The 25,000-nt window shown below is 41.6% G+C and overlaps 1 protein-coding gene across 1 annotated transcript in view; it reads left to right on the forward strand.

The window, feature by feature from the left end:
- LOC133621797 (protein ELFN1-like) overlaps nucleotides 1-25,000 on the forward strand; it is a 234,990-nt gene that overhangs the window by 47,133 nt on the left and 162,857 nt on the right. Inside the window, exon 4 of the mRNA XM_061984158.2 lies at nucleotides 5,684-6,110. The gene's annotated coding sequence lies outside the window, so the exon portion shown is untranslated. The remainder of the gene's footprint in view (nucleotides 1-5,683; nucleotides 6,111-25,000) is intronic.

Raw genomic sequence — 25,000 nt, forward strand, 5'->3', positions numbered from 1 at the left:
GGAAAATATCGGTAACGGTTTCATAATTATCAGTATCGGTTTCAAAAAGTAAAATTTATGATTTTTTAAAACGCCACTGTGTACACGGACGTAGGGAGAGGTACAGAGCGCCAATAAACCTTAAAGGCACTGCCTTTGCGTGCCGGTCCAATCACATAATATCTACGGCTTTTCACACACACAAGTGAATGCAAGCCATACTTGGTCAACAGCCATACAGGTCACACTGAGGGTGGGCGTATAAACAACTTTAACACTGTTACAAATATGCGCCACACTGTGAACCCACATCAAACAAGAATGACAAACACATTTTGGGAGAACATCCGCACCGTAACACAACATAAACACAACAGAACAAATACCCAGAATCCCTTGCAGCACTAACTCTTCCGGGACGCTACAATATACACCCCCGCTACCCCCTACCCCCCACCTCAACCCCGCCCACCTCAACCTCCTCATGCTCTCTCAGGGAGAGCATGTCCCAAATTCCAAGCAGCTGTTTTGAGGCATGTTAAAAAAAATAATGCACTTTGTGACTTCAATAATAAATATGGCAGTGCCATGTTGGCATTTCTTTCCCTAACTTGAGTTGATTTATTTTGGAAAACCTTGTTACATTGTTTAATGCATCCAGCGGGGCATCACAACAAAATTAGGCATAATAATGTGTTAATTCCACGACTGTATATATCGGTATCGGTAATTACGAGTTGGACAATATCGGGATATCGGTAAAAAGGCATTATCGGACATCTCTAATGTTTAGTACTAAAATAATCACAATGCTAATTAAATGCTACGGCGACGCGCGTGGGAGCGCCGCATCGCTTTAAGAAAATGAACTAACGTCGCCTCGTTGACCTTTTTCCCCCTTTCAAGCCCATCAATAATAATGAGCCGCCATCGTATATTCATGCACGGCGAGGAATCGTCTGATGGCTGGGAGGTCAAGTCAGAGGTTGAACGCCAATGGCGCCCCTGCCTCCCTGAGGGGCAGCATACAGTATGACGCCGCCACATTCTATTTTATTCTATTCTGTTCTATTCTATTCTCGTCACGGCCAGGCAGTGATGGTGTATCCCTGCTTCTTTCCCCTCTTCCCTTATCTGACGCTCATCCCTCTAATTCCTAATTGCTCATTGGTGCATTACGGGGGTCACGTGGGTGCGGTTCACTACAAAGTCATGTAGCCGCAAGATTACCGGATGTATAGCGCCGGCCGCATCCGCTAATGCATGATGTAACGTACATGTCTGGATTTAAGAGAGGGGCGAATACTTGGAAGCGCCATCGCGGTTTTGCAGACCCGCAGTGTGCCATCACGCCGCCCCTTTAGTTTGTCTTCCAAGTTCATTTAAATGCGGCACTGGCCGCGTGCGTCTGCGCTAAAGAGGCGCTTAATCTGAGCATGTGGGCTGGCAGGACATCAGGATGCCCCGTAGTGCATTTAGGCACGCGGCCAACTTCAAGTAACATTGGACGCTCTTTTCGGCTGGTTCAGCCTCTGCCTTTGGGGGCGCACATGTCCAAACGGGGCCTCACTTCACAGTCTTCCCTTTTAAGGCCCCTTCGTAGTACCCTAAAAGAAGATGAAGTGTGCCTGTAAAATGATGCTTTATGTACTGTCCAAAAAAATTAAATGAAATCAAATTTATTTGTGTAATGATTGGATAGGATAGGTCTTTATTGTCACTGCAACAAGTACAACGAAACTATGTTTTCAGCACAAACCCGTTCAATATTAGGCAAACAAACAGTGTACAGGGCTACAGAACAGGAACGCCGATGGGTCGCTACGAGGCGCCCCGTAAAATGTGGGAAAAAAAGGTAAAACGCTGGGGAAGAAGATGAGTAAAAAAAATACAATCTAGACTGGGCTCTTAAGGGGGCCCAGTCTGGAGTGGGGAAAAAACCTCCATGCCATGCACACCTAAACATGTTACATATAATTACGACAACTCGCAACAGAGGGGGGGCTTGGAGGTCGACTGCTGCTATGAAGCGCTGACAACCGTCCATCACCCCGACGGGGAATCAAGCGGTGGTGAAGGCGTAAGGTGGGGGACGGGGGGGTGTATTTGCCTATTGTCTTGGGTGTGTTGATGTAGTGTTCATAGGCCTGGGGCCGTTCTGCATGCAAGCAAAAGTTCGACTCCAGGTGTCGTTGAGGAGGGAGGGAGGTCAAAAGCTCCTGCATCAAGGCTATTCGACGGAGTCAAATTGTAGATTAGGATTTTTGTTTTTCCGCAAGCAGACATTACAATGGCTTGTTTGTTCTATTCGTCCATGCTGGCCCTCATATCCAGTTTTTCCCTTTCAACCAGCTTTTCCATGATGTGATCCATCTTGCGATTCAGTTCAGAAATCGCCCCAGTCTGTGATCCCACCGCCCGGCCCAAACCTTCCATTGCGACGAACAGCCTTTGGGCCCCTTGAGTGGCTGCCATCGTCTTACGAATTTGACGATTCACCAGAGCAATGCCCAGCCCAATCAGCAGGTGCCCCGCGATCACGGTTCCAAATAGGTAGATGTCTTCCACGTCCTCAATGGAAAGGACTGAGAGGCACACGATTCTCCATTTATCCCAGGAATCTCTCACGTACCCTGCAGAAATGGTTCCTTCAGGGCAGCCAGGCTCCCCAGAACCTCTTTTCCTCAACGAAAAGATTTTGTTAATTGAGTCGAGAGTCCAGCTGATCATTTCCATGTGTGATGTTTAGATTTGGAGGACAGCGCAAAGAAAGAGGCTTCAAAAAAGTGTAGACAAGACAAAACAAAGAGAGCAAGCAGGGAGAAGAAGGGAGCGGGAAAAAATGCAACCGCCCTCACCAGAGGCAAGACAGAAAACGTAATGTAATGATTGATGATAAAAAGAACTGGAAATCTCATATAAAAAAATATACAACAAAAAGTGGCAAGAAATATATCAATAATGAATAAAGCTAAATATGTATTGGACCAAAATCACTTCATATTCTGTACTGTTCGCTAGTGTTACCATGTCTGAGTTATTGTGCAGAAATATGGGAAATAACTACAAAAATATGCTTCAGTCACTATCGGTGTTAAAAAAAAAGATCAATTAGACCAGGGCTGTCAAACTCATTTTAGCTCAGGGGCCGCCTGGAGGAAAATCTGTGCTAACGTGGGCCGGACTATTAAAATCATGGCATTAAAACTTAAAAATAAAGAATACTTCATATTAGGGCTGGGCGATATATCGATATACTCGATATATCGCGGGTTTGTCTCTGCGATATAGAAAATTACTATATCGTGATATTCGAGTATACGTTTTCACGCAGTTGCTTTTAGCTGCGGGCATTACACTGCATGCGTTTCTCACTCTTTCTTGTCTCTCCTTCTCACAGAGACTTAAAGGCCTACTGAAATGCGATTTTCTTATTTAAACGGATATAGCAGGTCCATTCTACGTGTCATACTTGATCATTTTGCGATATTGCCATATTTTTGCTGAAAGGATTTAGTAGAGAACATCAACGATAAAGTTCGCAACTTTTGGTCGCTGATAAAAAAGCCTTGCCTGTACCGGAAGTAGCAGACGATATGCGCGTGACGTCACAGGTTGTGGAGCTCCTCACATCCGCACATTGTTTACAATCATGGCCACCAGCAGCGAGAGCAATTCGGACCGACAAAGCGACGATTTCCCCATTAATTTGAGCGAGGATGAAAGATTCGTGGATGAGGAAAGTGAGAGTGAAGGACTAGAGGGCAGTGAGAGCGATTCAGATAGGGAAGATGCTGTGAGAGGCGGGTGGGACCTGATATTCAGCTGGGAATGACTAAAACAGTAAATAAACACAAGACATATATATACTCTATTAGCCACAACACAACCAGGCTTATATTTAATATGCCACAAATTAATACCGCATAACAAACACCTCCTCCCTCCCGTCCATATAACCCGCCAATACAACTCAAACACCTGCACAACACACTCAATCCCACAGCCCAAAGTACCGTTCACCTCCCCAAAGTTCATACAGCACATATATTTCCCCAAAGTTACGTACGTGACATGCACATAGGGACACGCACGTACGGGCAAGCGATCAAATGTTTGGAAGCCGCAGCTGCACGCGTACTCACGGTACCGTGTCTGCGCATCCAACTCAAAGTCCTTTTGGTAAGAGTCTCTGTTGTCCCAGTTCTCCACAGGCCAATGGTAAAGCTTGACTGTCATCTTCCGGGAATGTAAACAATGAAACACCGGCTGTGTTTGTGTTGTTGCTGCAGTCGGCCGCAGTACACCGCTTCCCACCTACAGCTTTCTTCTTTGCTGTCTCCATTGTTCATTGAACAAATTGCAAAAGATTCACCAACACAGATGTCCAGAATACTGTGGAATTTTGCAATGAAAATAGACGACTTAATAGCTGGCCACCATGCTGTCCCAAAATGTCCTCCACAATCCGTGACATCACGCGCAGACGTCATCTATATCGAGACGTTTTCAGCAGGATATTTCGCGTGAAATTTAAAATTGCACTTTATTATTATATTTTATTGTTTTTATTATTATATATTATTGTATTGGAATGTGTTGCAATGTTAAGATTTCATAATTGATATATAAACTATCAGACTGCGTGGTCGGTAGTAGTGGGTTTCAGTAGGCCTTTAAAATGAGCATATGTTAATGCAGTATGAACAAGAATGTTTTAATGTAGACACATAGAATCATCATACTGCTGTGATTATATGCATCAAGTGTTCATTCAAGGCTAAGGCAAAATATCGAGATATATATTGTGTATCGTGACATGACCTAAAAATATCGAGATATTAATAAAAGGCCATATCGCCCAGCCCGAGTTTGAATAGCTGCGAAACAGGCTTGTAGGAATGATATCGTGTTTTTTCCTGACCTAACATATATTCCGCTCTACCCCGGTATTGAGCACTGTATTACGTATGTATGTATATACAGTATAAATATATAAGTGTGTATATATGTATATATATATATATATATATATATATATATATATATATATATACATACATACACACACACACACACACACACACACACACACACACACACACACACACACACACATATAGATATACAGTACATATATATATATTTATATACATACATATACATATTTACACATATATACATATATGTGTATATATATACTTACATACGTACATACATATATACATATATATATATACATATAGACACACACACATATACGTGTATATATATATACACACACACACACATATAGACATACATACATACATATACATATGTACACATACTTACATATATGTGTATATACATACATACGTACATACATATACACATATATATATATATACATATACACACACACACATATATATATATATGTGTATATATATATATATGTGTATATATATAGATATATGTATGTATTTATATATATATATATATATATATATATATATATATATATATATAATTTTACATGCTGTTGGCTTTCGACTCCGGGCCAAATTTTTTTAGCCCAATGCTGCCCCCAAGTCAAAAAGTTTGGACACCCCTGCCCTAGTAGATTGTCACCGCATGCTTCAGTCTTTCAGTCTGTGTTTGATATTCACATCTTCCAGAAAATACACGAAGAAAGACAACTTATCTACATGAATGTTTGCAGGGTGTCAGGCATGCAGCCATGCAGCCATCTCTGCTCTGCATGCACCGGAACAGCTGGATGAGGGTGCCTTCATCCAGGGGAGAGGAGAGAGAGCGGAGAAGCTGAATTCCAGCGAATTAATCACCGTCTGTTCCGCTGAACAAGAGCGAGAAGCAGAGAGAGAGAGAGGAGGGTGAGCCTGACGCAGTGTGATCGCCACAAACTGAGAGGAGGCGGCGAAGGAGCGAGATTGAGGAAGAGGAGGCAGCGCTTCCCATCACTCCAGGCGCCCTTCAGCATCCCGAAAGCCGCGCAGCCTTCCTTGCAGTGACCTCGGTTTTGGGGCGGGGGGGAAGGCACAGCACACTCCTGACCCGCCAACAACGAAGCCCCGCGCGGAGGAACGACCCCCGGGAAGAGACGCCGGCGTCGGCGGACGACGAAAAAGGTAAGAGCGGCAGCGTCGCCGGCCCGTGTTGCGCAGCGCAGGAAACTTTGCCCCTCACATTCCTGCAAACTGTGTTTCGCTTCGCGCTCACTGGTGCATGCGCAAGGGTTTTTGCATACTAAACACCCTAGCCGCTTTATTGGGAACACCTGCACAAGCCGCACGTGCTCGGTTCCGCCTGGACGGAGATGGGAATGATGCGAGAAAATGTTGAATTGGTGGAAAACGAAGCTTTATCTCCATGCGGGCAGACTGTGACGGTGTACCTAATGAGGTGTCCTGTAACCTGAAGTCACTGTGCAGGACCATGGACAGCGACTTTTTAGCTCTCCATTGCCATCTCCTTTATTTGTGCTCAAAATCCACAACAAGTAGAATTCTCTTTCATATTTTTGATCTATTAAGGACCATAAAGCTCCTCAAGGTCGGTTACCCTTTGATCACCCCGGTGGAAACTCCGACGGGCACAAATATTCAAAAAAACAACAACTAATTTGTCATCTTATTTACAGGAATAGGTTTCCCAGGGAGTGAATTTCTTGTGGACATATGTTACTCGTTTCAGTGGGGGAACCCTGGTGATGAATCATCATCCTTCACTACGCATATTTACAAACCATATTCATTAGTGCACAGCTTCCATTGCTCATCATATATATTTGTCACCCGACTTAAAAAGCGCACAAAATGATGCATAAATATTTACAATTGTAGTGCACTTGAAAGATGTCTTCAAAACAAGAAAACGTCTTAATTTATTTCTCCATAGACCAGGGATGTCCAAACCTTTTGACTTGGGTGTCTGTATGTGTGCTAAAAAAGTCCGATAATGGCTTTTTTGCCGATATCCGATATTCCGATATTGTCCAACTCTTAATTACCGATTCCGATATCAACCGATACCGATATATACAGTCGTGGAATTAACACATTATTATGCCTAATTTTGTTGTGATGCCCCGCTGGATGCATTAAACAATGTAACAAGGTTTTCCAAAATAAATCAACTCAAGTTATGGAAAAAAATGCCAACATGGCACTGCCATATTTATTATTGAAGTCACAAAGTGCATTATTTTTTTTAACACGCCTCAAAACAGCAGCTTGGAATTTGGGACATGCTCTCCCTGAGACCCACTACAACTATGGGAAGTACTATACTTTGACTTTCACAAAGTGCATTATTTTTTATTTTTTTAAACATGCCTCAAAACAACAGTTACAAAAACAATGAAGGCACACAGCTTCAGTCCAGAGTATACTAGAGTCATAAAGTAAACAATAACATAGTCCTCCTTTAGTGTAAGGCTGCCTGGTATACTGTATAACAGGGAATTATAAACTGGGCTCAATCTGCCCTGCTCTAACGTATTTGTATGAGTAACACAAATGTGCTGCCAGCGAGGGGTGAGTGCTTGAAGTGGCCTACCAGTCAGCCAGAGCTTCTGAAATGCTGCGTTGAGACGGGTGGTTTTTGTTGTGTTTTTGTTTTTTCTCGGCGGAGTCTTTAAGCGACAACTGTGTGGTACTACTTTTTTTCGCTGATTGCTTTTCATCCATCTTCATCGTGCATCTCCTTATGATTCTTGAAGAGGTGGCAGATCAAATTGCTCATATTAAAGGAAGACGTCTTGGTTCCGCCTCGCATAACCAACTTTTTGCAGTCGTTGCAAATTGCCAGTTTTTTATCCGTCAGAGACACTTTAAAATAATCCCAAACCATGTCGTTAGTCAGTCACCGAGCGAACTGGCTCGTTAGCCAGGCTACAGCACCGGCAACAACACACTCTTGTTGTTGTTATGCTCCGCTCGTCGCGTTTTGATGAGGTCATCAAGCGTCGCCAGTAAACTTCTCATGCTGCAGTCGTGCTACGACTCCTGTGTTGTGTGTGGGAAAGGGGAGAGGGGAGGGGCTGCTGACTGGGAGACGCAACTGCTTTGTATTTCTCCCTACGTCCGTGTACCGCTCCGTACAGCGGCGTTTTAAAAAGTCAGAAATTTTACTTTTTGAAACAGATACCGATAATTTCCGATATTACATTTTAAAGCATTTATCGGCCGATAATATTGGCAGTCCGATATTATCGGACATCTCTATCTACAATGTTCAGTGAACAGGTTGTCTTAGGCATGATCATGTGTACTGACCTGCATTTTTTTCCCCCCACCATGACTAGGGAAGGTTGTTTAGATTGTGTCATATAAGTAAACGCTGTGCTATTATTTCAAAGCACTCTCATGGGTCATTGATCTGATTTGCTCACATTTGTCTGCATGATGACAGCTAATTTGTCGCTTTCAGAAACTATCTGGTATATTTAAGATTAATTTTGTAAGCACTACGCACAGAGATGCTTTTTTTGAACTCATGACGTCCGTCTCGCGTTCCAAATTGAAGAGGCTGCACTCGGCTCGAGTTTTGACACCCCTGCCAACGACAAAATGGTGGTTTGTATGTATCTATATTCACAATAACATCAGTCAAAGAAATGGCCACATGATGTGGTCATCATCCTTAAAAAAGGACTCATAATACCTGGGATTTATATAGCGCTTTTCTAAGTACCCAAAGTCGCTTTACATGTAGAACCCATTATTCATTCACACCTGGTGGTGGTAAGCTACTTTCATAGCCACAGCTGCCCTGGGGTAGACTGACGGAAGCGCCAATTTGCGCCAACGGCCCCTCCGACCACCACCTATCATTCGTCATTTAATTCACCGGTGTGAGTGGCACCGGGGGCAAAGGGTGAAGTGTCCCGCCCAAGGACACAACGGCAGCGATTTTTTGGATGGTAAGAGGCGGGGAGCGAACCTGCAACCCTCAGGTTTCTGTCACGGTTGCTCTACCCACTACGCCATGCCGCCCCTGATGGTTGTTAGGGGCCGTCAGCCAATCACAGATTTAGACCAGTAATGAACTCTTTTTTTTATTTTTTACAGCAGGATGATTAAATATGACTTCATTTATTAGGTTAGTCTTTTATCGTTTTTGTAAATGGAATTATTGTACTTTAGTGGCTTCGTGTCCTTTCTGTGCTGTGAACCACTGGGCTTGATCCTTTCAGTCAGTGCTTTGTGACAAGCAGCCGTGTTGCAGTCCTGAGAGAGAATTTAGAGCCTGTGACATTTCTATTATCAAAACATCGACTCAAAGAGGTTGTCCGTTTGAGGGGACAAAGCGCCGTCAATCTCATTCTGACATTTTTCTAAATTTTAGCAGATTGTTTGTTTAAAGGCTAAAAAAAAGAAGTATGAGAAGTTGGGATAACCTGCAATGGGAAGTGAAAAGTATTGGAAGTGCTGCTTAATCAATGAGGTTAGACTCCATTAATTCTTAATTCTCCATAACGAGACTTTGGGTGCACTTAAGGAAAATTCTTGTCTGTTCACAGAAAGGATTATAAAGGCTGATAGACACGTTGTGATGCATTTTTGTTTTCTCATACAAGTACTCAGATGACACCGGAGTAGTCAAGACGAGAGATGTCGGATAATATCGGACTGCCGATATTATCGGACGATAAATGCTTTAAAATGTAGTATCGGAAATTATCGGTATCGGTTTCAAAAAGTAAAATGTATGACTTTTTAAAACGCCGCTGTGTACACGGACGTAGGGAGAAGTACAGAGCGCCATAAACCTTAAAGGCACTGCCTTTGCGTGCCGGCTTTTCACACACACAAGTGAATGCAAACAAACTTGGTCAACAGCCATACAGGTCACACTGAGGGTGGCCGTATAAACAACTTTAACACTATTACAAATATGCGCCACACTGTGAACCCACACCAAACAAGAATGACAAACACATTTCGGGAGAACATCCGCACCGTAACACAACATAAACACAACAGAACAAATACCCAGAACCCCTTGCAGCACTAACTCTTCCGGGACGCTACAATATACACCCCACTATCCCCTACCCCCAATACCCCGCCCCCCCCCAAACCCCACGCACCTCAACCTCCTCATGTTCTCTCAGGGAGAGCATGTCCCAAATTCCAAGCTGCTGTTTTGAGGCATGTTAAAAAAAAGAATGCACTTTGTGACTTCAATTATAAATATGGCAGTGCCATGTTGGCATTTTTTTTTTCCATAACTTGAGTTGATTTATTTTGGAAAACCTTGTTACATTGTTTAATGCATCCAGCGGGGCATCACAACAAAATTAGGCATAATAATGTGTTAATTCCACCACTGTATATATCGGTATCAATTGATATCGGAATCGGCAATTAAGAGTTGGACAATATCGGCGTATCGGAAATCGGCAAAAAAAACATTATCGGACATCTCTAGTCAAGACAGTGCAGGATATGCCGGACAAGTCCGTCACACAATTTTGGGATGAACTAGAACAGAGGTGAGGTCCAACATCGGTGACTGGGCAATAAAAATGATACAAACGCGTAATTGATATCCATTAGAAATGTGTTTGGTACTTTTTTTTTTCATCTTCGTCGGAAAAAAAACGGAAGTTGCGCAGCAATGTTGGTTGCACGAACAAAGGCACTCGCTCTTTGGTAACCGAGCAACGCAGGAAATGAGAGTGACACGCTAACAGCTAACAGCTAGGTAACAGTATCAACTTGCGCCATCTTGTTGTCTGGTGGTTGATTCTTTGCATGGAGTGACAAGAGAAAGTCAAAATGAAGAATTTGTGGATAAAAGAGAAAAAGTCACCTGGACAGTATGGCAGTTTTGTGGATATTTTCAAAAGGGACCATAGTGTGGTCTGTAAATGATGCAAGGCGCTCGTCTCCACCAAGACCGCTAATACCATGCCACCTTAGCCGTGCTCACCCTTTAGAGCACAGCTGTAACTTCCTGGCAGTAAACCTGCAGAAAATAGTTCTTCTCAGGTTTCTCTATGTTTACATTTTCACACTTTGCACTATTTTCTTACACTTTATTAAGCATTTCTGACATATTCCTTATTTTTGCACCTTCATTTTAAGAGCCTGTGTTCAATGTGATTTTACAATTTTGTTTACATTATTTGCTTGGCTGAGGGGATTAGAATCAGAAGAAATTTGTTACATATTTATATTTAATATCCTTATCCTTATTTTCGATAGATCATAAAAATATCAGTAATATATACAGTACAGGCCAAAAGTTTGGACACACCTTCTCATTCAATGCGTTTTCTTTATTTTCATGACTATTTACATTGTAGATTGTCACTGAAGGCATCAAAACTATGAATGAACACATGTGGAGTTATGTACTTAACAAAAAAAGGTGAAATAGCTGAAAATATGTTTTATATTCTAGTTTCTTCAAAATAGCCACCCTTTGCTCCGGTTACTGCTTTGCACACTCTTGGCATTCTCTCGATGAGCTTCAAGAGGTCGTCACCTAAAATGTTTTTCACTTCACAGGTGTGCCTTGTCAGGGTTGATTAGTGGAGTTTCTTGCTTTATCAATGGGGTTGGGACCATCAGTTGTGTTGTGAATGAGAAGGTGTGTCCAAACTTTTTTGGCCTGTACTGTATATTTATATATAGAACACTTATCGTGATACAGTTGTCATCCATACAACCCAGCCCTACTTCTTAGTGTACCGCTATAATGGACAAAAATCCCAAGGACACTCTCCAAAATATTGTTTAAAAATGGTCACAAAAGCGCGCTCTTTTTTTAATATTGCGATATTTTAAGGCCATATTGCGATACATGATATATATCTCGATATTTTGCCTTAGCCTTGAATGAACACTTGATGCATATAATCACAGCAGTATGATGATTCTATGTGTTTTGATTGATTGATTGAGACTTTTATTAGTAGGTTGCACAGTGAAGTACATATTCCGTACAATTGACCACTAAATGGTAACACCCCAATAAGTTTTTCAACTTGTTTAAGTCGGGGTCCACTTAAATTGATTCATGATACAGATATATACTATCAGATATATACTATCATCATAATACAGTCATCACACAAGATAATCACATTGAATTATTTACATTATTTATAATCCAGGGTGTGGAGGGGGGCGCCGGATGTAAGTGTCAAAAAGACAGCCAAAAGAGTTTGATATGAGAATAAATCAAAAGTTAAAATATAGGGTAGAAATGCACCCATTTGCAGGAAATGTAGTCTTGATTTTCAAAAATTTCTTTCAAGGCTTGCATGTCTACATTAAAACATTCTTCTTCATACTGCATTAATATATGCTACTTTTAAACTTTCATGCAGAGAAGGAAATCACAACTAAAAAAATCACAAATTTTTTCATACGGTGTTGATCTGGAAATTTTTGCCTCTGCATTTTGATGGTGTGGATGTGTGGCACCAAATGGAGATAAGCGTCTCGACAGACGTTACAATATTTGAACAATGATGACGAAAACTGTTTTCTCTGTCGTGTCGGTGTGTCGAAAATTGTTATGCGCTTATTTTTTTATTAGATTTTGTGCGTGGCATAGATTTGCCGTGCGCAGAGGACGCTTGAGCATTGCACAAGCGCGCACCTTAGAGAGAACGTTGGTCACACGGCTGCGCTAGCATCACAGCTAACGTTAGCCATGCTGCTACCTCTCTGCTCGGGGAGGGCTTATACGTATGTGACGTATGACGTGACAGTATGTGACGTGTGTAAGAAGGTGCGGTTGCTGTCTGTGAGAGGGAGACAAAGAAAAGAGTGAGAAGAGCCTGCCGTGTAATGCCAGTAGCTAAAAGCAACTGCGTGAGAATCCACAGACCTGTGGATGTGTTGAAGGTGTGCTGGAAAATGCGGAACGGAAATTGGGGAGCAGCAGAAAAGTGGAATGTACTATTTAAGTCGGTGCGTTGGAAAACACGGACCAGAGTTTTTTTTTTAAACTGGATCTGGATCGGCATTTTCCCATGCCTTGCCGATACGCATTTTTTGCAAATATCGGATCGGGACATCCCTATAATATGACTCCTTTAATGCGCCCTATAATCCGGTGCGCCTTATGGTCCGGAAAATACGGTATTTGAAATGATAGGTTACTGATATACATTACATTCAGTTAGTCTTGGATTTACATTTATTCACCATTTTGAGTATTTCCTCTTCTGCCATGTCAGTGAGTTGGGATTTCTGTCTATGGTATCATTCAATGCTTTTATGTTTAAAAGGCCGTATTTAGTATTTTTGGTATTCCGGCTGATGCATGGTCTTTGCACCCGTGGGGCTCAGGGAATATGTCTGGGGCGGAGTCGCTACAAGAGTGTACATAGTTGACACTTTCGTACATGGTTGTCCTTTCGTGTTGGTCATTTTAAAGTGGCGTCGACTCGTGTGTGTGTGTGTGTGTGTGTGTGTGTGTGTGTGTGTGTGTGTGTGTGTGTTTGTGTGCACAATCATGGCCGCTGTGTCCCACTGTGGTGTGTAACGGATGTTTTCGCCACTTCCTCCCACGGGGCATGGACTACTAACAGAGTTTTTCCACTGACTGCCTTAATTTGCAGGCAGAGAGGACCATGAAAAGATTGATAGGAATAGAAGAAGTCCCGCTCTCATCACTTCCCTTCTGCTCTTCTCCCCCACGAATGGACGCGGTGTGGCAGAAGTCGTTTTAGAGACATAATGGTGATGACAAGTCGGGGTTGTAGGGAGGCCACAGAAGAGGCAGGCTGCTGCCGACACACTCAGGCTCCACAATTTTGGCGATCGGAATTTTTCCGAGATCGCTCATCTGGTTTTTGGTACTGCAGTATCTCTATCTGCACACACACACACACGAGTCAGGAATTTTCTTGTGGGGACAGGATACACCCACTGCAGTAACTATGTTTGACCACTTGTCAAACACACTGAAGTTATGAAAATTAGTTAAGTTAAAGTACCAATGATTATCACACACACACTTGGTGTGTTGAAATTTGTCCTCTACATTTGACACATCCCCTTGTTCACCCCCTGGGAGGTGAGGGGAGCAGTGGGCAGCAGCGGTGGCCGCGCCGGGGAATAATTTTTGATGCTGAGTGCCAAGCAGGGAGGTAATGGGTCCCATTTTTATAGTCTTTGGTATGACTCGGCCGGGGTTTTGAACTCACACCCTACCGATCTCAGGGCGGACACTCTAACCACGAGGCCACTCCAAGTATGTAGCAAAACAATTTACAAATGCGTATCACAATCGGCGCGTCTGTAATCCGAATCAGGTGTCGGTGTTTTAAGTCACGGATGCTTATTTTTATTTTTGTCAGTAAAAAAAAAATCTGTCTGCATTTTGAACTGTGTGTCTGTGTAAAAAAATGTGTGTAGCATTGAAATCAATAGTAAATGGCCTTCTAACAGGGCCATATGCCTTTTTTTTAATTTTTTTTTTAAAATGTTCCCCGGGTTATGGAAGTATTATTGTAGCAAAAGTATTTGCAAAAGCGTAACTCAATCTGTGTACTAAATAATGTATCTCAATCTGTGTGTGTGTAATCAGATCTGTTTGTGTGTGTGTTTTAGTTTGTTTCCGTATTTTGATTTGTGTGTGTGTGTAAAAAAACAACAAAAAACGTCCGTCCGTATTTCAATCTGTGTGTGTATAAAAAAAGCATCTGTCTGTGTAATCATATTCGTGTGAATCAGGAACCCTGATTGGCTGTCTTTTTACACAAAACGTTTGCAACACTTCTGCTGTGTAAGACTTGTTTGTCCGTGCAGCGATCTGAACGTGTAAAAAGACTTGTCTGTCGCCAACTTCACCTTTCCTTTCCTCACCACTCGTCAGCGCCTTGCACCCACTCATGTTATTATGTGTTGAAGCCACCACACTAGACTCTTATCAGGGGTGTCCAAACTTTTTGATGGATGTATATCTATCTATCTCATATATATATATACACACACACACACACACACACACACACACACACACACACACACACACACACACACACATTATGTAAAATATATATATACATAAATGGGTCGGCGTGGCGCAGTGGAAGAATGGCCGTGCGCGACCCGAGGGTCCCTGGTTCAATCCCCACCTAGTACCAACCTCGTCATGTCCGTTGTGTCCTGAGCAAGACACTTCACCCTTGCTCCTGATGGGTGCTGGTTAGCGCCTTGCATGGCAGCTCCCTCCATCAGTGTGTGAATGTGTGTGTGAATGGGTAAATGTGGAAGTAGTGTCAAAGCGCTTTGAGTACCTTGAAGGTAGAAAAGCGCTATACAAGTACAACCCATATATACATACACATACATATATATATATATATACATATATATATATATATATTTATATATATACACACATATATATATATATACATACACACACACATATATATACACACACACACACACATATATATATATACACACATACATACATATATATACACATATATGTATATATATATATATATATATATATAAATAATGGATGTATAATGAATAATTATTATAATTGGTTATTAAGAGAATGTGAAAGATCAACTCCTACCTTGTTTACTTCCATGACATCTCCTTAAGGTGTTGTAATCAGTCAGAAATATCAAGCAGCTAAAATGTGCCAAACATGAATAAGTGTGGCGAGTGTGTTTGGCATTTTCCCCATCACCCCTTGTAATGGATTTAAATCTGTGTAATTTTGATTTTATTTTATTTTGTTTATGTTGATCGGACGTTTTTTTAATAAAATATCCACAAAGTTCAATAAGCAGGATGTTTTGTGTGGCCATGTTTGTTGAAGTTTTGTGATGGTTGATTTAGTTTTTTCCTGCACCATGACTAGGGAAGGTTATTTGGATTGGGTCATAAGTTAATGCTGGACACAAAAAATACATATTGATGTAAAATCAATGACCACTGGCTTAAGTTACTTTCTTCAGCCATCAGACGTTGACGAAACGGCAACCATCAAACTGCAGATTTTTTTTGCATATTCTATGAGAACGCCGCACCCGGCCACTTCCAGAGGCCACATTGAAGATGACGGTAGGTCGCACTTGGCCCGCGGGCAGTAGTTTAGACACCCCTGGTATAGATAGACCAATCTTTTTACTCTTTCAGATCGTTGCACGGCAGAAGCGTCGCAAGTCTCCGGTGTAATCAGTGTTTCTGCTTCACACAAATCTAAACACAGACACATTTTTTTTTTACATTGAAATACAGACGATTTTTTATTAAACATTTTTTTACAAACACAAATCAAACCATGGACACGCAAAATAAAACACACATACACAGATCTGATTACACACACACACATAGATTGGGATACGCATTTGCTAGTAGTTTTCCTACAATTGTTATGTACTGAGAAGGGAAGGAGGCGACGACCAAGGCTGAACTGCGGTTTACAAGGTTTGTTGAAACCTTTGATGAGTGAGTAGTGTGTATGCTACTACAAACTTGTATAAGTGAATGAGTGTAGACGATTTGTAGAATTAACCGTGTAAGTCTTACCAGGGTTTGTTGTCTGTGAGTGTTGGGATGGATCTTTTGTCGAGTCAAGGAGGCAAGCCGAAGAGGCAGTCCGTAAGAAGGCAAGCAGTCGAGGGTAGGAGAGTGGCAGCGTAGTCCGTGTCCGAGCAGGGGTCGAAGATCGAGGAAAGCAGTCAGAGATCCGGATGGATGTTGTGAGGCAAAAGACGATCACAGACGACGGGGGAAGACACAAGGGACATGAACTAGGGAACAAGGAAGAGCACATAGAAGGCAAGCAAAACACAAGGGAGGGGATGCCAGACTTTTGATTGATTGATTGAAACTTTTATTAGTAGATTGCACAGTACAGTACATATTCCGTACAATTGACCACTAAATAATAACACCCGAATAAGTTTTTCAACTTGTTTAAGTCAGGATCCACGTTAATCAATTCATGGTGATGCTTACTGGAAAGATGAGTGACGTTCTGGCAAAGGTTCCTTGGGTCTGCTGGTCTTTATGCCGCTCCCTCTCATTAGGTCCAGGTGCGCAGATCTGCGATTGCCTGCAGCCTTGTCACTGCGTGGGCGTGCTGCGCTCGGCGCGAGCAGGGGCGTGTCTGGATGCGCTGCCAGCAGGGAAAAGCGGGTTCGACCCCGCCATAACCAGGGCACCATTAAAAAAAACTGGAAAAAAAAAATGCTTAAGACCTGATGGAGGCTATTTTCTACTGATTTCAATGCTTTGGACCTGTGAAAGCAAACAAGTCATTGATGCTCAGCAGAAAAAAAACCTCCCCCAAGGCTTCACAATCAAACTCTTCTCTTGCATGTATGTGCATTTTTCCAGTAAAATACACACAATATTGTATTGGAAAATTAAGGGAAATGTAAAACAAAAACATTAACATACGAACAATTAGTTGCTGTTGCTCGATGGCGGCCGTTTTTTTCAACCAATATTGGTCAAATTTGACACGTTTGTCAGTCCCCTAAAGATGTGGACCAAATGTCCCAGTCATCGGGCTAAACACCCGGTAGTTAGTTTGTTGTGTTTGTACGGCGCATTGTGCTGTGTGAGAATTTTCAAGTCAACCTGACTTGTGAGGTGAGACGTGGCATGGTTGTCCATCGAAAATGACCATTGATGTCTTTGGATGGTGTACCTAATGAAGTGTCCAGCACAGAGAAGTGACTTAAGTGGCGCCAGTGAGTGTCCACCGTAATGGAAAGTGACAATTTGGCGAAAAGGAACTGTCACAACGTCCCGTAGGAAGAACATGAATTAAAAGCGACTGCTTTCATGTTCTGCTGCTTCATTTAAAACCTTTTTTTTTTTTTTTTTTTTTGGTAACTTTATCTCTGTTTCCTCCTGTACTGTGAGCCATCTCTCCTTGGAATAGCTGGCCTGAAGGCAGCCCTGTAGGCCAGGCGCTCTCTCGGAATGCTGAGGAAAAACACAAGCGTGCTGATGGGAGATATAGAGCACCGAACTCTACTTCTCTTTGAATCGAGTGTAATATTAATCGTCGCCCCATCCTCTTTTTTTTAATAATACTGTTAGTAGGGCTGTCAAAATTCAAGGTTGAACTGCACTTTTTTGGCTATCATTCATAATCCTTGTGCAAGACAAGAACACGTTTTTCTTTTTTTTTAATGCATTCTAACTTGTAAACAAACATTAGCAAGTAGAGATGTCCGATAATGGCTTTTTTGCCGATATCCGATATTCCGATATTGTCCAACTCTTAATTACCGATTCCGATATCAACCGATACCGATATATACAGTCGTGGAATTAACACATTATTATGCCTAATTTTGCTGTGATGCCCAGCTGGATGCATTAAACAATGTAACAAGGTTTTCCAAAATTTTAATTTTATACCAGTCAAAAGTTTAGAGACACTTTTCCATGCCAATGAATGAGAAAGCGTCTCCAAATTTTTGGTTGGTACTCCATCCACCATCTGCACATTTGTGCTTTACTCTCTAAAATGAATGAAATCGGGCAAATTATAACAAAAACAGGGACAAGGAGTAGAAAAATGGATGGATGGATGGATAACAAAAACAAATATTCTGCATCCACATCAAAATGAATGGTATAGTTTAGAGATGTCCGATAATGGCTTTTTTGCCGATATCCGATATTGTCCAACTCTTAATTTCCGATTCCGATATCAACCGATACCGATGTATACAGTCGTGGAATTAACACATTATTATGCCTAATTTTGTTGTGATGCCCCGCTGGATGCATTAAACAATGTAACAAGGTTTTCCAAAATAAATCAACTCAAGTTATGGAAAAAAATGCCAACATGGCACTGCCATATTTATTATTGAAGTCACAAAGTGCATTATTTTTTTTAACATGCCTCAAAACATGTGCAACTTATTGTCTTGTAATTAATGTACATCAGAGCTATTCAAATTGTTGTATTTTTTGTATTTAGTGTATTAGATTCAGCAACTAGTGTTTGGATCCCACTGTACGCAATATCTGAAGAGCATGGAAAAAAGCATTTCACTGTGGTGTATTCTGCATGTGACGAATAAAACCCCTTGAACCTTGAACCTTGAACCCTTGAACAGCAGCTTGGAATGTGGGACATGCTCTCCCTGAGAGAGCATGAGGAGGTTGAGTTGGGCGGGGTTGGGGCGGGGGTGTATATTGTAGCATCCCGGAAGAGTTAGTGCTGCAAGGGGATCTGGGTATTTGTTCTGTTGTGTTTATGTTGTGTTACGGTGCGGATGTTCTCCCGAAATGTGTTTGTCATTCTTGTTTCGTGTGGGTTCACAGTGTGGCGCATATTTGTAACAGTGTTAAAGTTGTTCATACGGCCTGTATGGCTGTTGACCAAGTATGGAGGCCTTCACCTGTGTGTGTGTGTGTGAAAAGCCGTAGATAATATGTGATTGGGCCGGCACGCAAATGCAGTGCCTTTAAGGCACGCCCCCAATATTGTTGTCTGGGTGGAAATCGGGAGAATGGTTGCCCCGGGAGATTGTCGGGAGGGCACTGAAATTCGGGAGTCTCCCGGGAAAATCGGGAGGCTTGGCAAGTATGACTGGGAGACGCAACTGCTCTGTACTTCTCCCGTGTACCACTCGGTACAGCGGCGTTTTAAAAAGTCATAAATTTTACTTTTTGAAACCGATACTGATAATTTCCGATATTACATTTTAAAGCATTTATCGGCCGATAATATCGGCAGTCCGATATTATCGGACATCTCTATTAGCAAGAGGTGGCTAACAACGCGGGCAATGAAGAATTGATCTATATTGCCTATAACGCGGTCTAAAAAACATCATACATCAACGTTTTATATACAATACAGGTCAAAAGTTTGGACACTCCTCCTCATTCAATGCGTTTTCTTTATTTTCATGACTATTTACATTGTAGATTGTCACTGAAGGCATCAAAGCTATGAATGAACAAAACTATGAATGAACACATGTGGAGTTATGTACTTAACAAAAAAAGGTGAAATAACTGAAAACATGTTTTATATTCTAGTTTCTTCAAAATAGCCACCCTTTGCTCTGATTACTGCTTTGCACACTCTTGGCATTCTCTCGATGAGCTTCAAAAAGAGGTAGTCTTCAAGCACACCTGTGTAACCCTAACCCTAATCTATAAAAAAAAAAAAAAAAAAATAAATAAATAAATATATATATATATATATATATATATATATATATATATATATATATATATATATATAATACACATATACAGTACAGGCCAAAAGTTTGGACACACCTTCTCATTCAATGCGTTTTCTTTATTTTCATGACTATTTACATTGTAGATTGTCACTGAAGGCATCAAAACTATGAATGAACACGTGGAGTTATGTACTTAACAAAAGGTGAAACAACTGAAAACATGTTTTATATTCTAGTTTCTTCAAAATAGCCACCCTTTGCTCTGATTACTGTTTTGCACACTCTTGGCATTCTCTCGATGAGCTTCAATGGTTTTAACTTCACAAGTGTGCCTTGTCAGGGTTGATTAGTGGAGTTTCTTGCTTTATAATGGGACAATCAGTTTTACTTTAGTCATTTACAATTTACTCTATAGGCTACTAGGAGCTGGCAGCTACACAACAGCTCAGCACACAATAGCACCCAAGCTAAGTTTGAAAAAAACAGTATTTTAACGCCCTTGACTGGTGTTATGATTGCCTCTACCATCTCCTGGCTAGAATGTACAGTACTAAACGTGTACTGCGTCACCATACTTGTTGCCATAGTAACCCACCATCAATAGTGTGTTTATCCGCCCTGCTCCAGGAATGTTCTCGTTCTTCCAGATTTTCCCGGTTGCCCAACAGACATTGGTCCTGGTTGACCCAGAAAAGACATCTGATCCAAAATACCTCTATCACTTATTGGATCTTACCATTCGCCCTGACCAGGATTTGAACCCTGGTCTTGAATATCAAATTAGGGTATGATATAACATGCCACCTCATTAAATGATGGAATAATACATTATGCGTTAAGGATAAACGATATCAGACACTGTGGCTGTCGGCTAGCTAGCTGTCAGCATTCTTCCTTCTCCAAATGTGTTTAAGGGAAGGAAAATATGCCATTCCAATCCCTGCTGACTCGGTGTGAATACATTATTATTATCTCTGCCAGGAGGGTAGGTATTCGCTGGGGCATAACTCTAAAAGTTATGGATGTATTTGGATCAAACTTTCTAGAAATGTCTGAAATGGGACAAGGAACACATGATTGGGGTTGATACGGATCAATTCTACAACGTTACATTACAAGGCTGAACTTCTGCGTGTGTGTGTGTGTGTGTGTGTGTGTGTGTGTGTGTGTGTGTGTGTGTGCGTGTGTGTGTGTGTGTGTGTGTGTGTGTGTGTGTGTGTGTGTGCTAGCGGCCCCGCCTCCTCCCACAGAGACAAAGGCCCCGTTTAAAGTGCTTCAAATCTGATCTTGTGGCAAGAGATTCAGGCCTCATCAGGAGATAGTCCTGAATCCGATTAGAATCTGATCTTTTCAAATGTGACTTCAGTCTAAACGCAACGCGATCTGAATGTGACTTTTTCGTCAGCTTTGGGCGAGCTACGTCATTCGTGTGCGCGGTTTCGGTGAGCAAAGTCTGCAAATTTGCGATGAATCACTTGTCAATAGTGCGCAAATAATAGAAATATGGTATTTTTTCGGACTATAAGGCGCACTTGAAATCCTTTCATTTTCTCAAAACTCGACAGTGCGCCTTATAACCTGGTGCGCCTAATGTACGGAATCATTTTGGTTGTGCTTACCGACCTTGAAGCTAGGGATGTCCGATAATATCGAACTGCCGATATTATCAGCCGATAAATGCTTTAAAATGTAGTATCGGAAATTGTCGGTATCTGTTTCAAAATGATCGGTATCGTGTTCAAAAAGTATAATTTATGACTTTTTAAAATGCCGCTGTATACACGGACGTAGGGAGAAGTACAGAGCGCCAATAAACTTTAAAGGCACTGCCTTTGCGTGCCGGCCCAGTCACATAATATCTCAGCTTTTCACATACCCAAGTCACACTGAGGGTGGCCGTATAAACAACTTTAACACTGTTACAAATATGTGCCACACTGTGAACCCGCACCAAACAGGAATGACAAACACATTTCCGGAAAACATCAGCACCGTAACACGACATAAACACAACAGAACAAATACCCAGAACCCCTTGCAGCACTAACTCTTCCGGGACGCTACAATATACACCCCCCACCTCAACCTCCTCATGCTCTCTCAGGGAGAGCATGTCCCAAATTCCAAGCTGCTGTTTTGAGGCATGTTAAAAAAAAGAATGCACTTTGTGACTTCAATAATAAATATGGCAGTGCCATGTTGGCATTTTTTTCCATAACTTGAGTTGATTTATTTTGGAAAACCTCGTTACATTGTTTAATGCATCCAGCGGGGCATCACAAAAAAATCAGGCATAATAATGTGTTAATTCCACGACTGTATATATCGGTATCGGTTGATATCGGAATCGGTAAATAAGAGACCCTGACATCTTATATGTAATAGAAATGTGTAGGGGGGGTGTATGGTGTGTGGTCATTAAATATGTATTCTGATATATGTTCTTCACAGAAAATCAGCCAAAGTTAGTGAGTCTCAGTTTGAAAAATTAATTAATTGTATCATTTTTCTTTAAAAAAAAAAAAAAAGAAAACGGGTCCCACAGACCCGAACACCACACAAGGAGTTTTTGCCGCTAGCCTTTGTCGGGACTTAGCGAATTTTTATTCATGTGGACGCTTCTCTGCGAGCAAGTCTTTGCTGTGCTCCAGCATTCCGTTTTGTTGTTTTATAGCTATTAGTTTCACACGACCCAAGTGTCACAGAAGTGATATACAAAACAAACACACACAGACTTCACTATTTCATTTAGCCTTCTGTTAATTATTATTAATATATTATCATATTTGCAGAATTTGTTCAGTAGCAATTCACTGAGTTATTTTGATTAAATTTCGGGAAATTGCCAGAAATTTAACAAGAAACAAGTGATTCGATTTTGGGGACGATCTGGGCCGCCGTCTGGTTTCAGGATTTTTTTTCGAAGTATTTCTTACTGTGAGAGCCTGGCAAAGGTCTGCTCACTCCGAGTGCTTTTCGAGCTGTGGTTTCTATTTTAGGATGATGGAGAAACTGTCGATCTTTGCATTCTTGCTCTTTTTTTTTGTTTTCGTTAGCAGAATGCAAACACAAATTAGGGTGGAAAGTAAAACATCCAGAGAATGCTGTAAGACAAACACGCAAGATCTTGGAGAGAGAGCGCACACACACACACACACACACAGACACACACACACGCACACACATTAATAATGCACTACATTCCCTGCAGGAGGCTAGTTAGTATTTTAGGAAGATTGTGCTTCCACCGGGAAAGAGTAATCAGGAACTTATTGTTCCAAGATTTCAGCTTTCCTGTTGCATACGTACTGTGGTATCATCCTGGCATCAATGGTGTTACCATGACGACACATGTCCCCCCCCCCCCCCCCCCCCCATATATATACCATGCACAATTTAAGAGCACACCACTTTTATACAAGCTGTATAAAAAAATGACTGCTAGGAATGGGTACCGTCCACATTTGAACCGATACGGTACCAATTCCCGGTACCTGGGAATTGATATATACTCAACAATACCAGTTTTCAGTATATTTGTGTGTGATAATAAATAATAATTCCATCCAGTCAGTTTGATTCTAATGTGCATCTTAATTGTAGTTTTCATTAACAAATTTGTAAGTGTTGAAATCGCCATGTAAAAGCGCTAATGCTAAGCAGTAGTATGTCCACAGTAAAGCCAATGTATGTTAGCATCAAGCTAGTGCACTTTTGGAAAAGTGGAGTCTTACTTTATTTACATTGGAGCGTTATTGCAACATTACCTAGAGGTAGTTTGGCTGGGTTGGCTCTCAGTGCTGCTGGGGTGAATGTGAGTCTGCGACTAGGCGTGAAGTCATGCGCAACCTAGCTACCGAACCATCTCGCCGTTGAATTTCACTTGTTTCGGTCCGTGCCAAAAAAGTACCGGATTTGGTATCCATCCCTACTCATAACGCAGTAAGTTGAATGATGCGGACACGTTTGTTACTGGATACTTTCTAACACGTTTCTGCCTGGGAGACTTTGTATGTGTAAGTAAAATGCAACTATAATAGTTTGATACTTGTTCATATTGACAAATGTGCTCTTTTAGACTGCAATATTGTTCAATCAAGGACGTTTATCTAGCTTGTTTGCTATTGTGTGCTTAGCTGTTGTGTAGCTGCTGGCTCCTAGTAGCCTCTAATCTACCAGGTAGGACCGGGGGGTTGCGTTTAGGGCCAAAAAAGTATCGGATTCAGTAGTCATCCCTACTCATGACACAGTAAGTTGAATGATGAGGACACGTTTGTTACTGGATACTTTCTAACACGTTTCTGCCTTGGAGACTTTGTGTGTGTAAGTGATATGCAACTATAATTGTTTGAGACTTGTTTATTTTGACACATGTGCTCTTTTAGACTACAATATTGTTCAATCAAGGACGTATATCTAGCTTGTGTGCTATTGTGTGCTTAGCTGCTGTGTAGCTGCTGGCTCCTTGTAGCCTCTAACCTACCAGGTAGGACCGGGGGGTTGCGTTTAGGGCCAAAAAAGTACCGGATTTGGTATCCATCCCCATGACGCAGTAAGTTGAATGATGCGGACACGTTTGTTACTGGATACTTTCTAACACGTTTCTGCCTGGGAGACTTTGTATGTGTAAGTAATATGCAACTATAATTGTTTGATACTTGTTCATATTGACAAATGTGCTCTTTTAAACTGCAATATTGTTCAATCAAGGACGTATATCTATCCATCCATTTTCTACCGCTTGTCCCTTTTGGGGTCGCGGGGGGTGCTGGAGCCTATCTCAGCTGCATCCGGGCGGAAGGCGGTGTACACTTGTGTGCTATATTGTGCTTAGCTGCTGTGTAG

Source organism: Nerophis lumbriciformis, linkage group LG25 (assembly GCF_033978685.3).
Source record: "Nerophis lumbriciformis linkage group LG25, RoL_Nlum_v2.1, whole genome shotgun sequence".
Lineage (NCBI taxonomy): Eukaryota > Metazoa > Chordata > Actinopteri > Syngnathiformes > Syngnathidae > Nerophis > Nerophis lumbriciformis.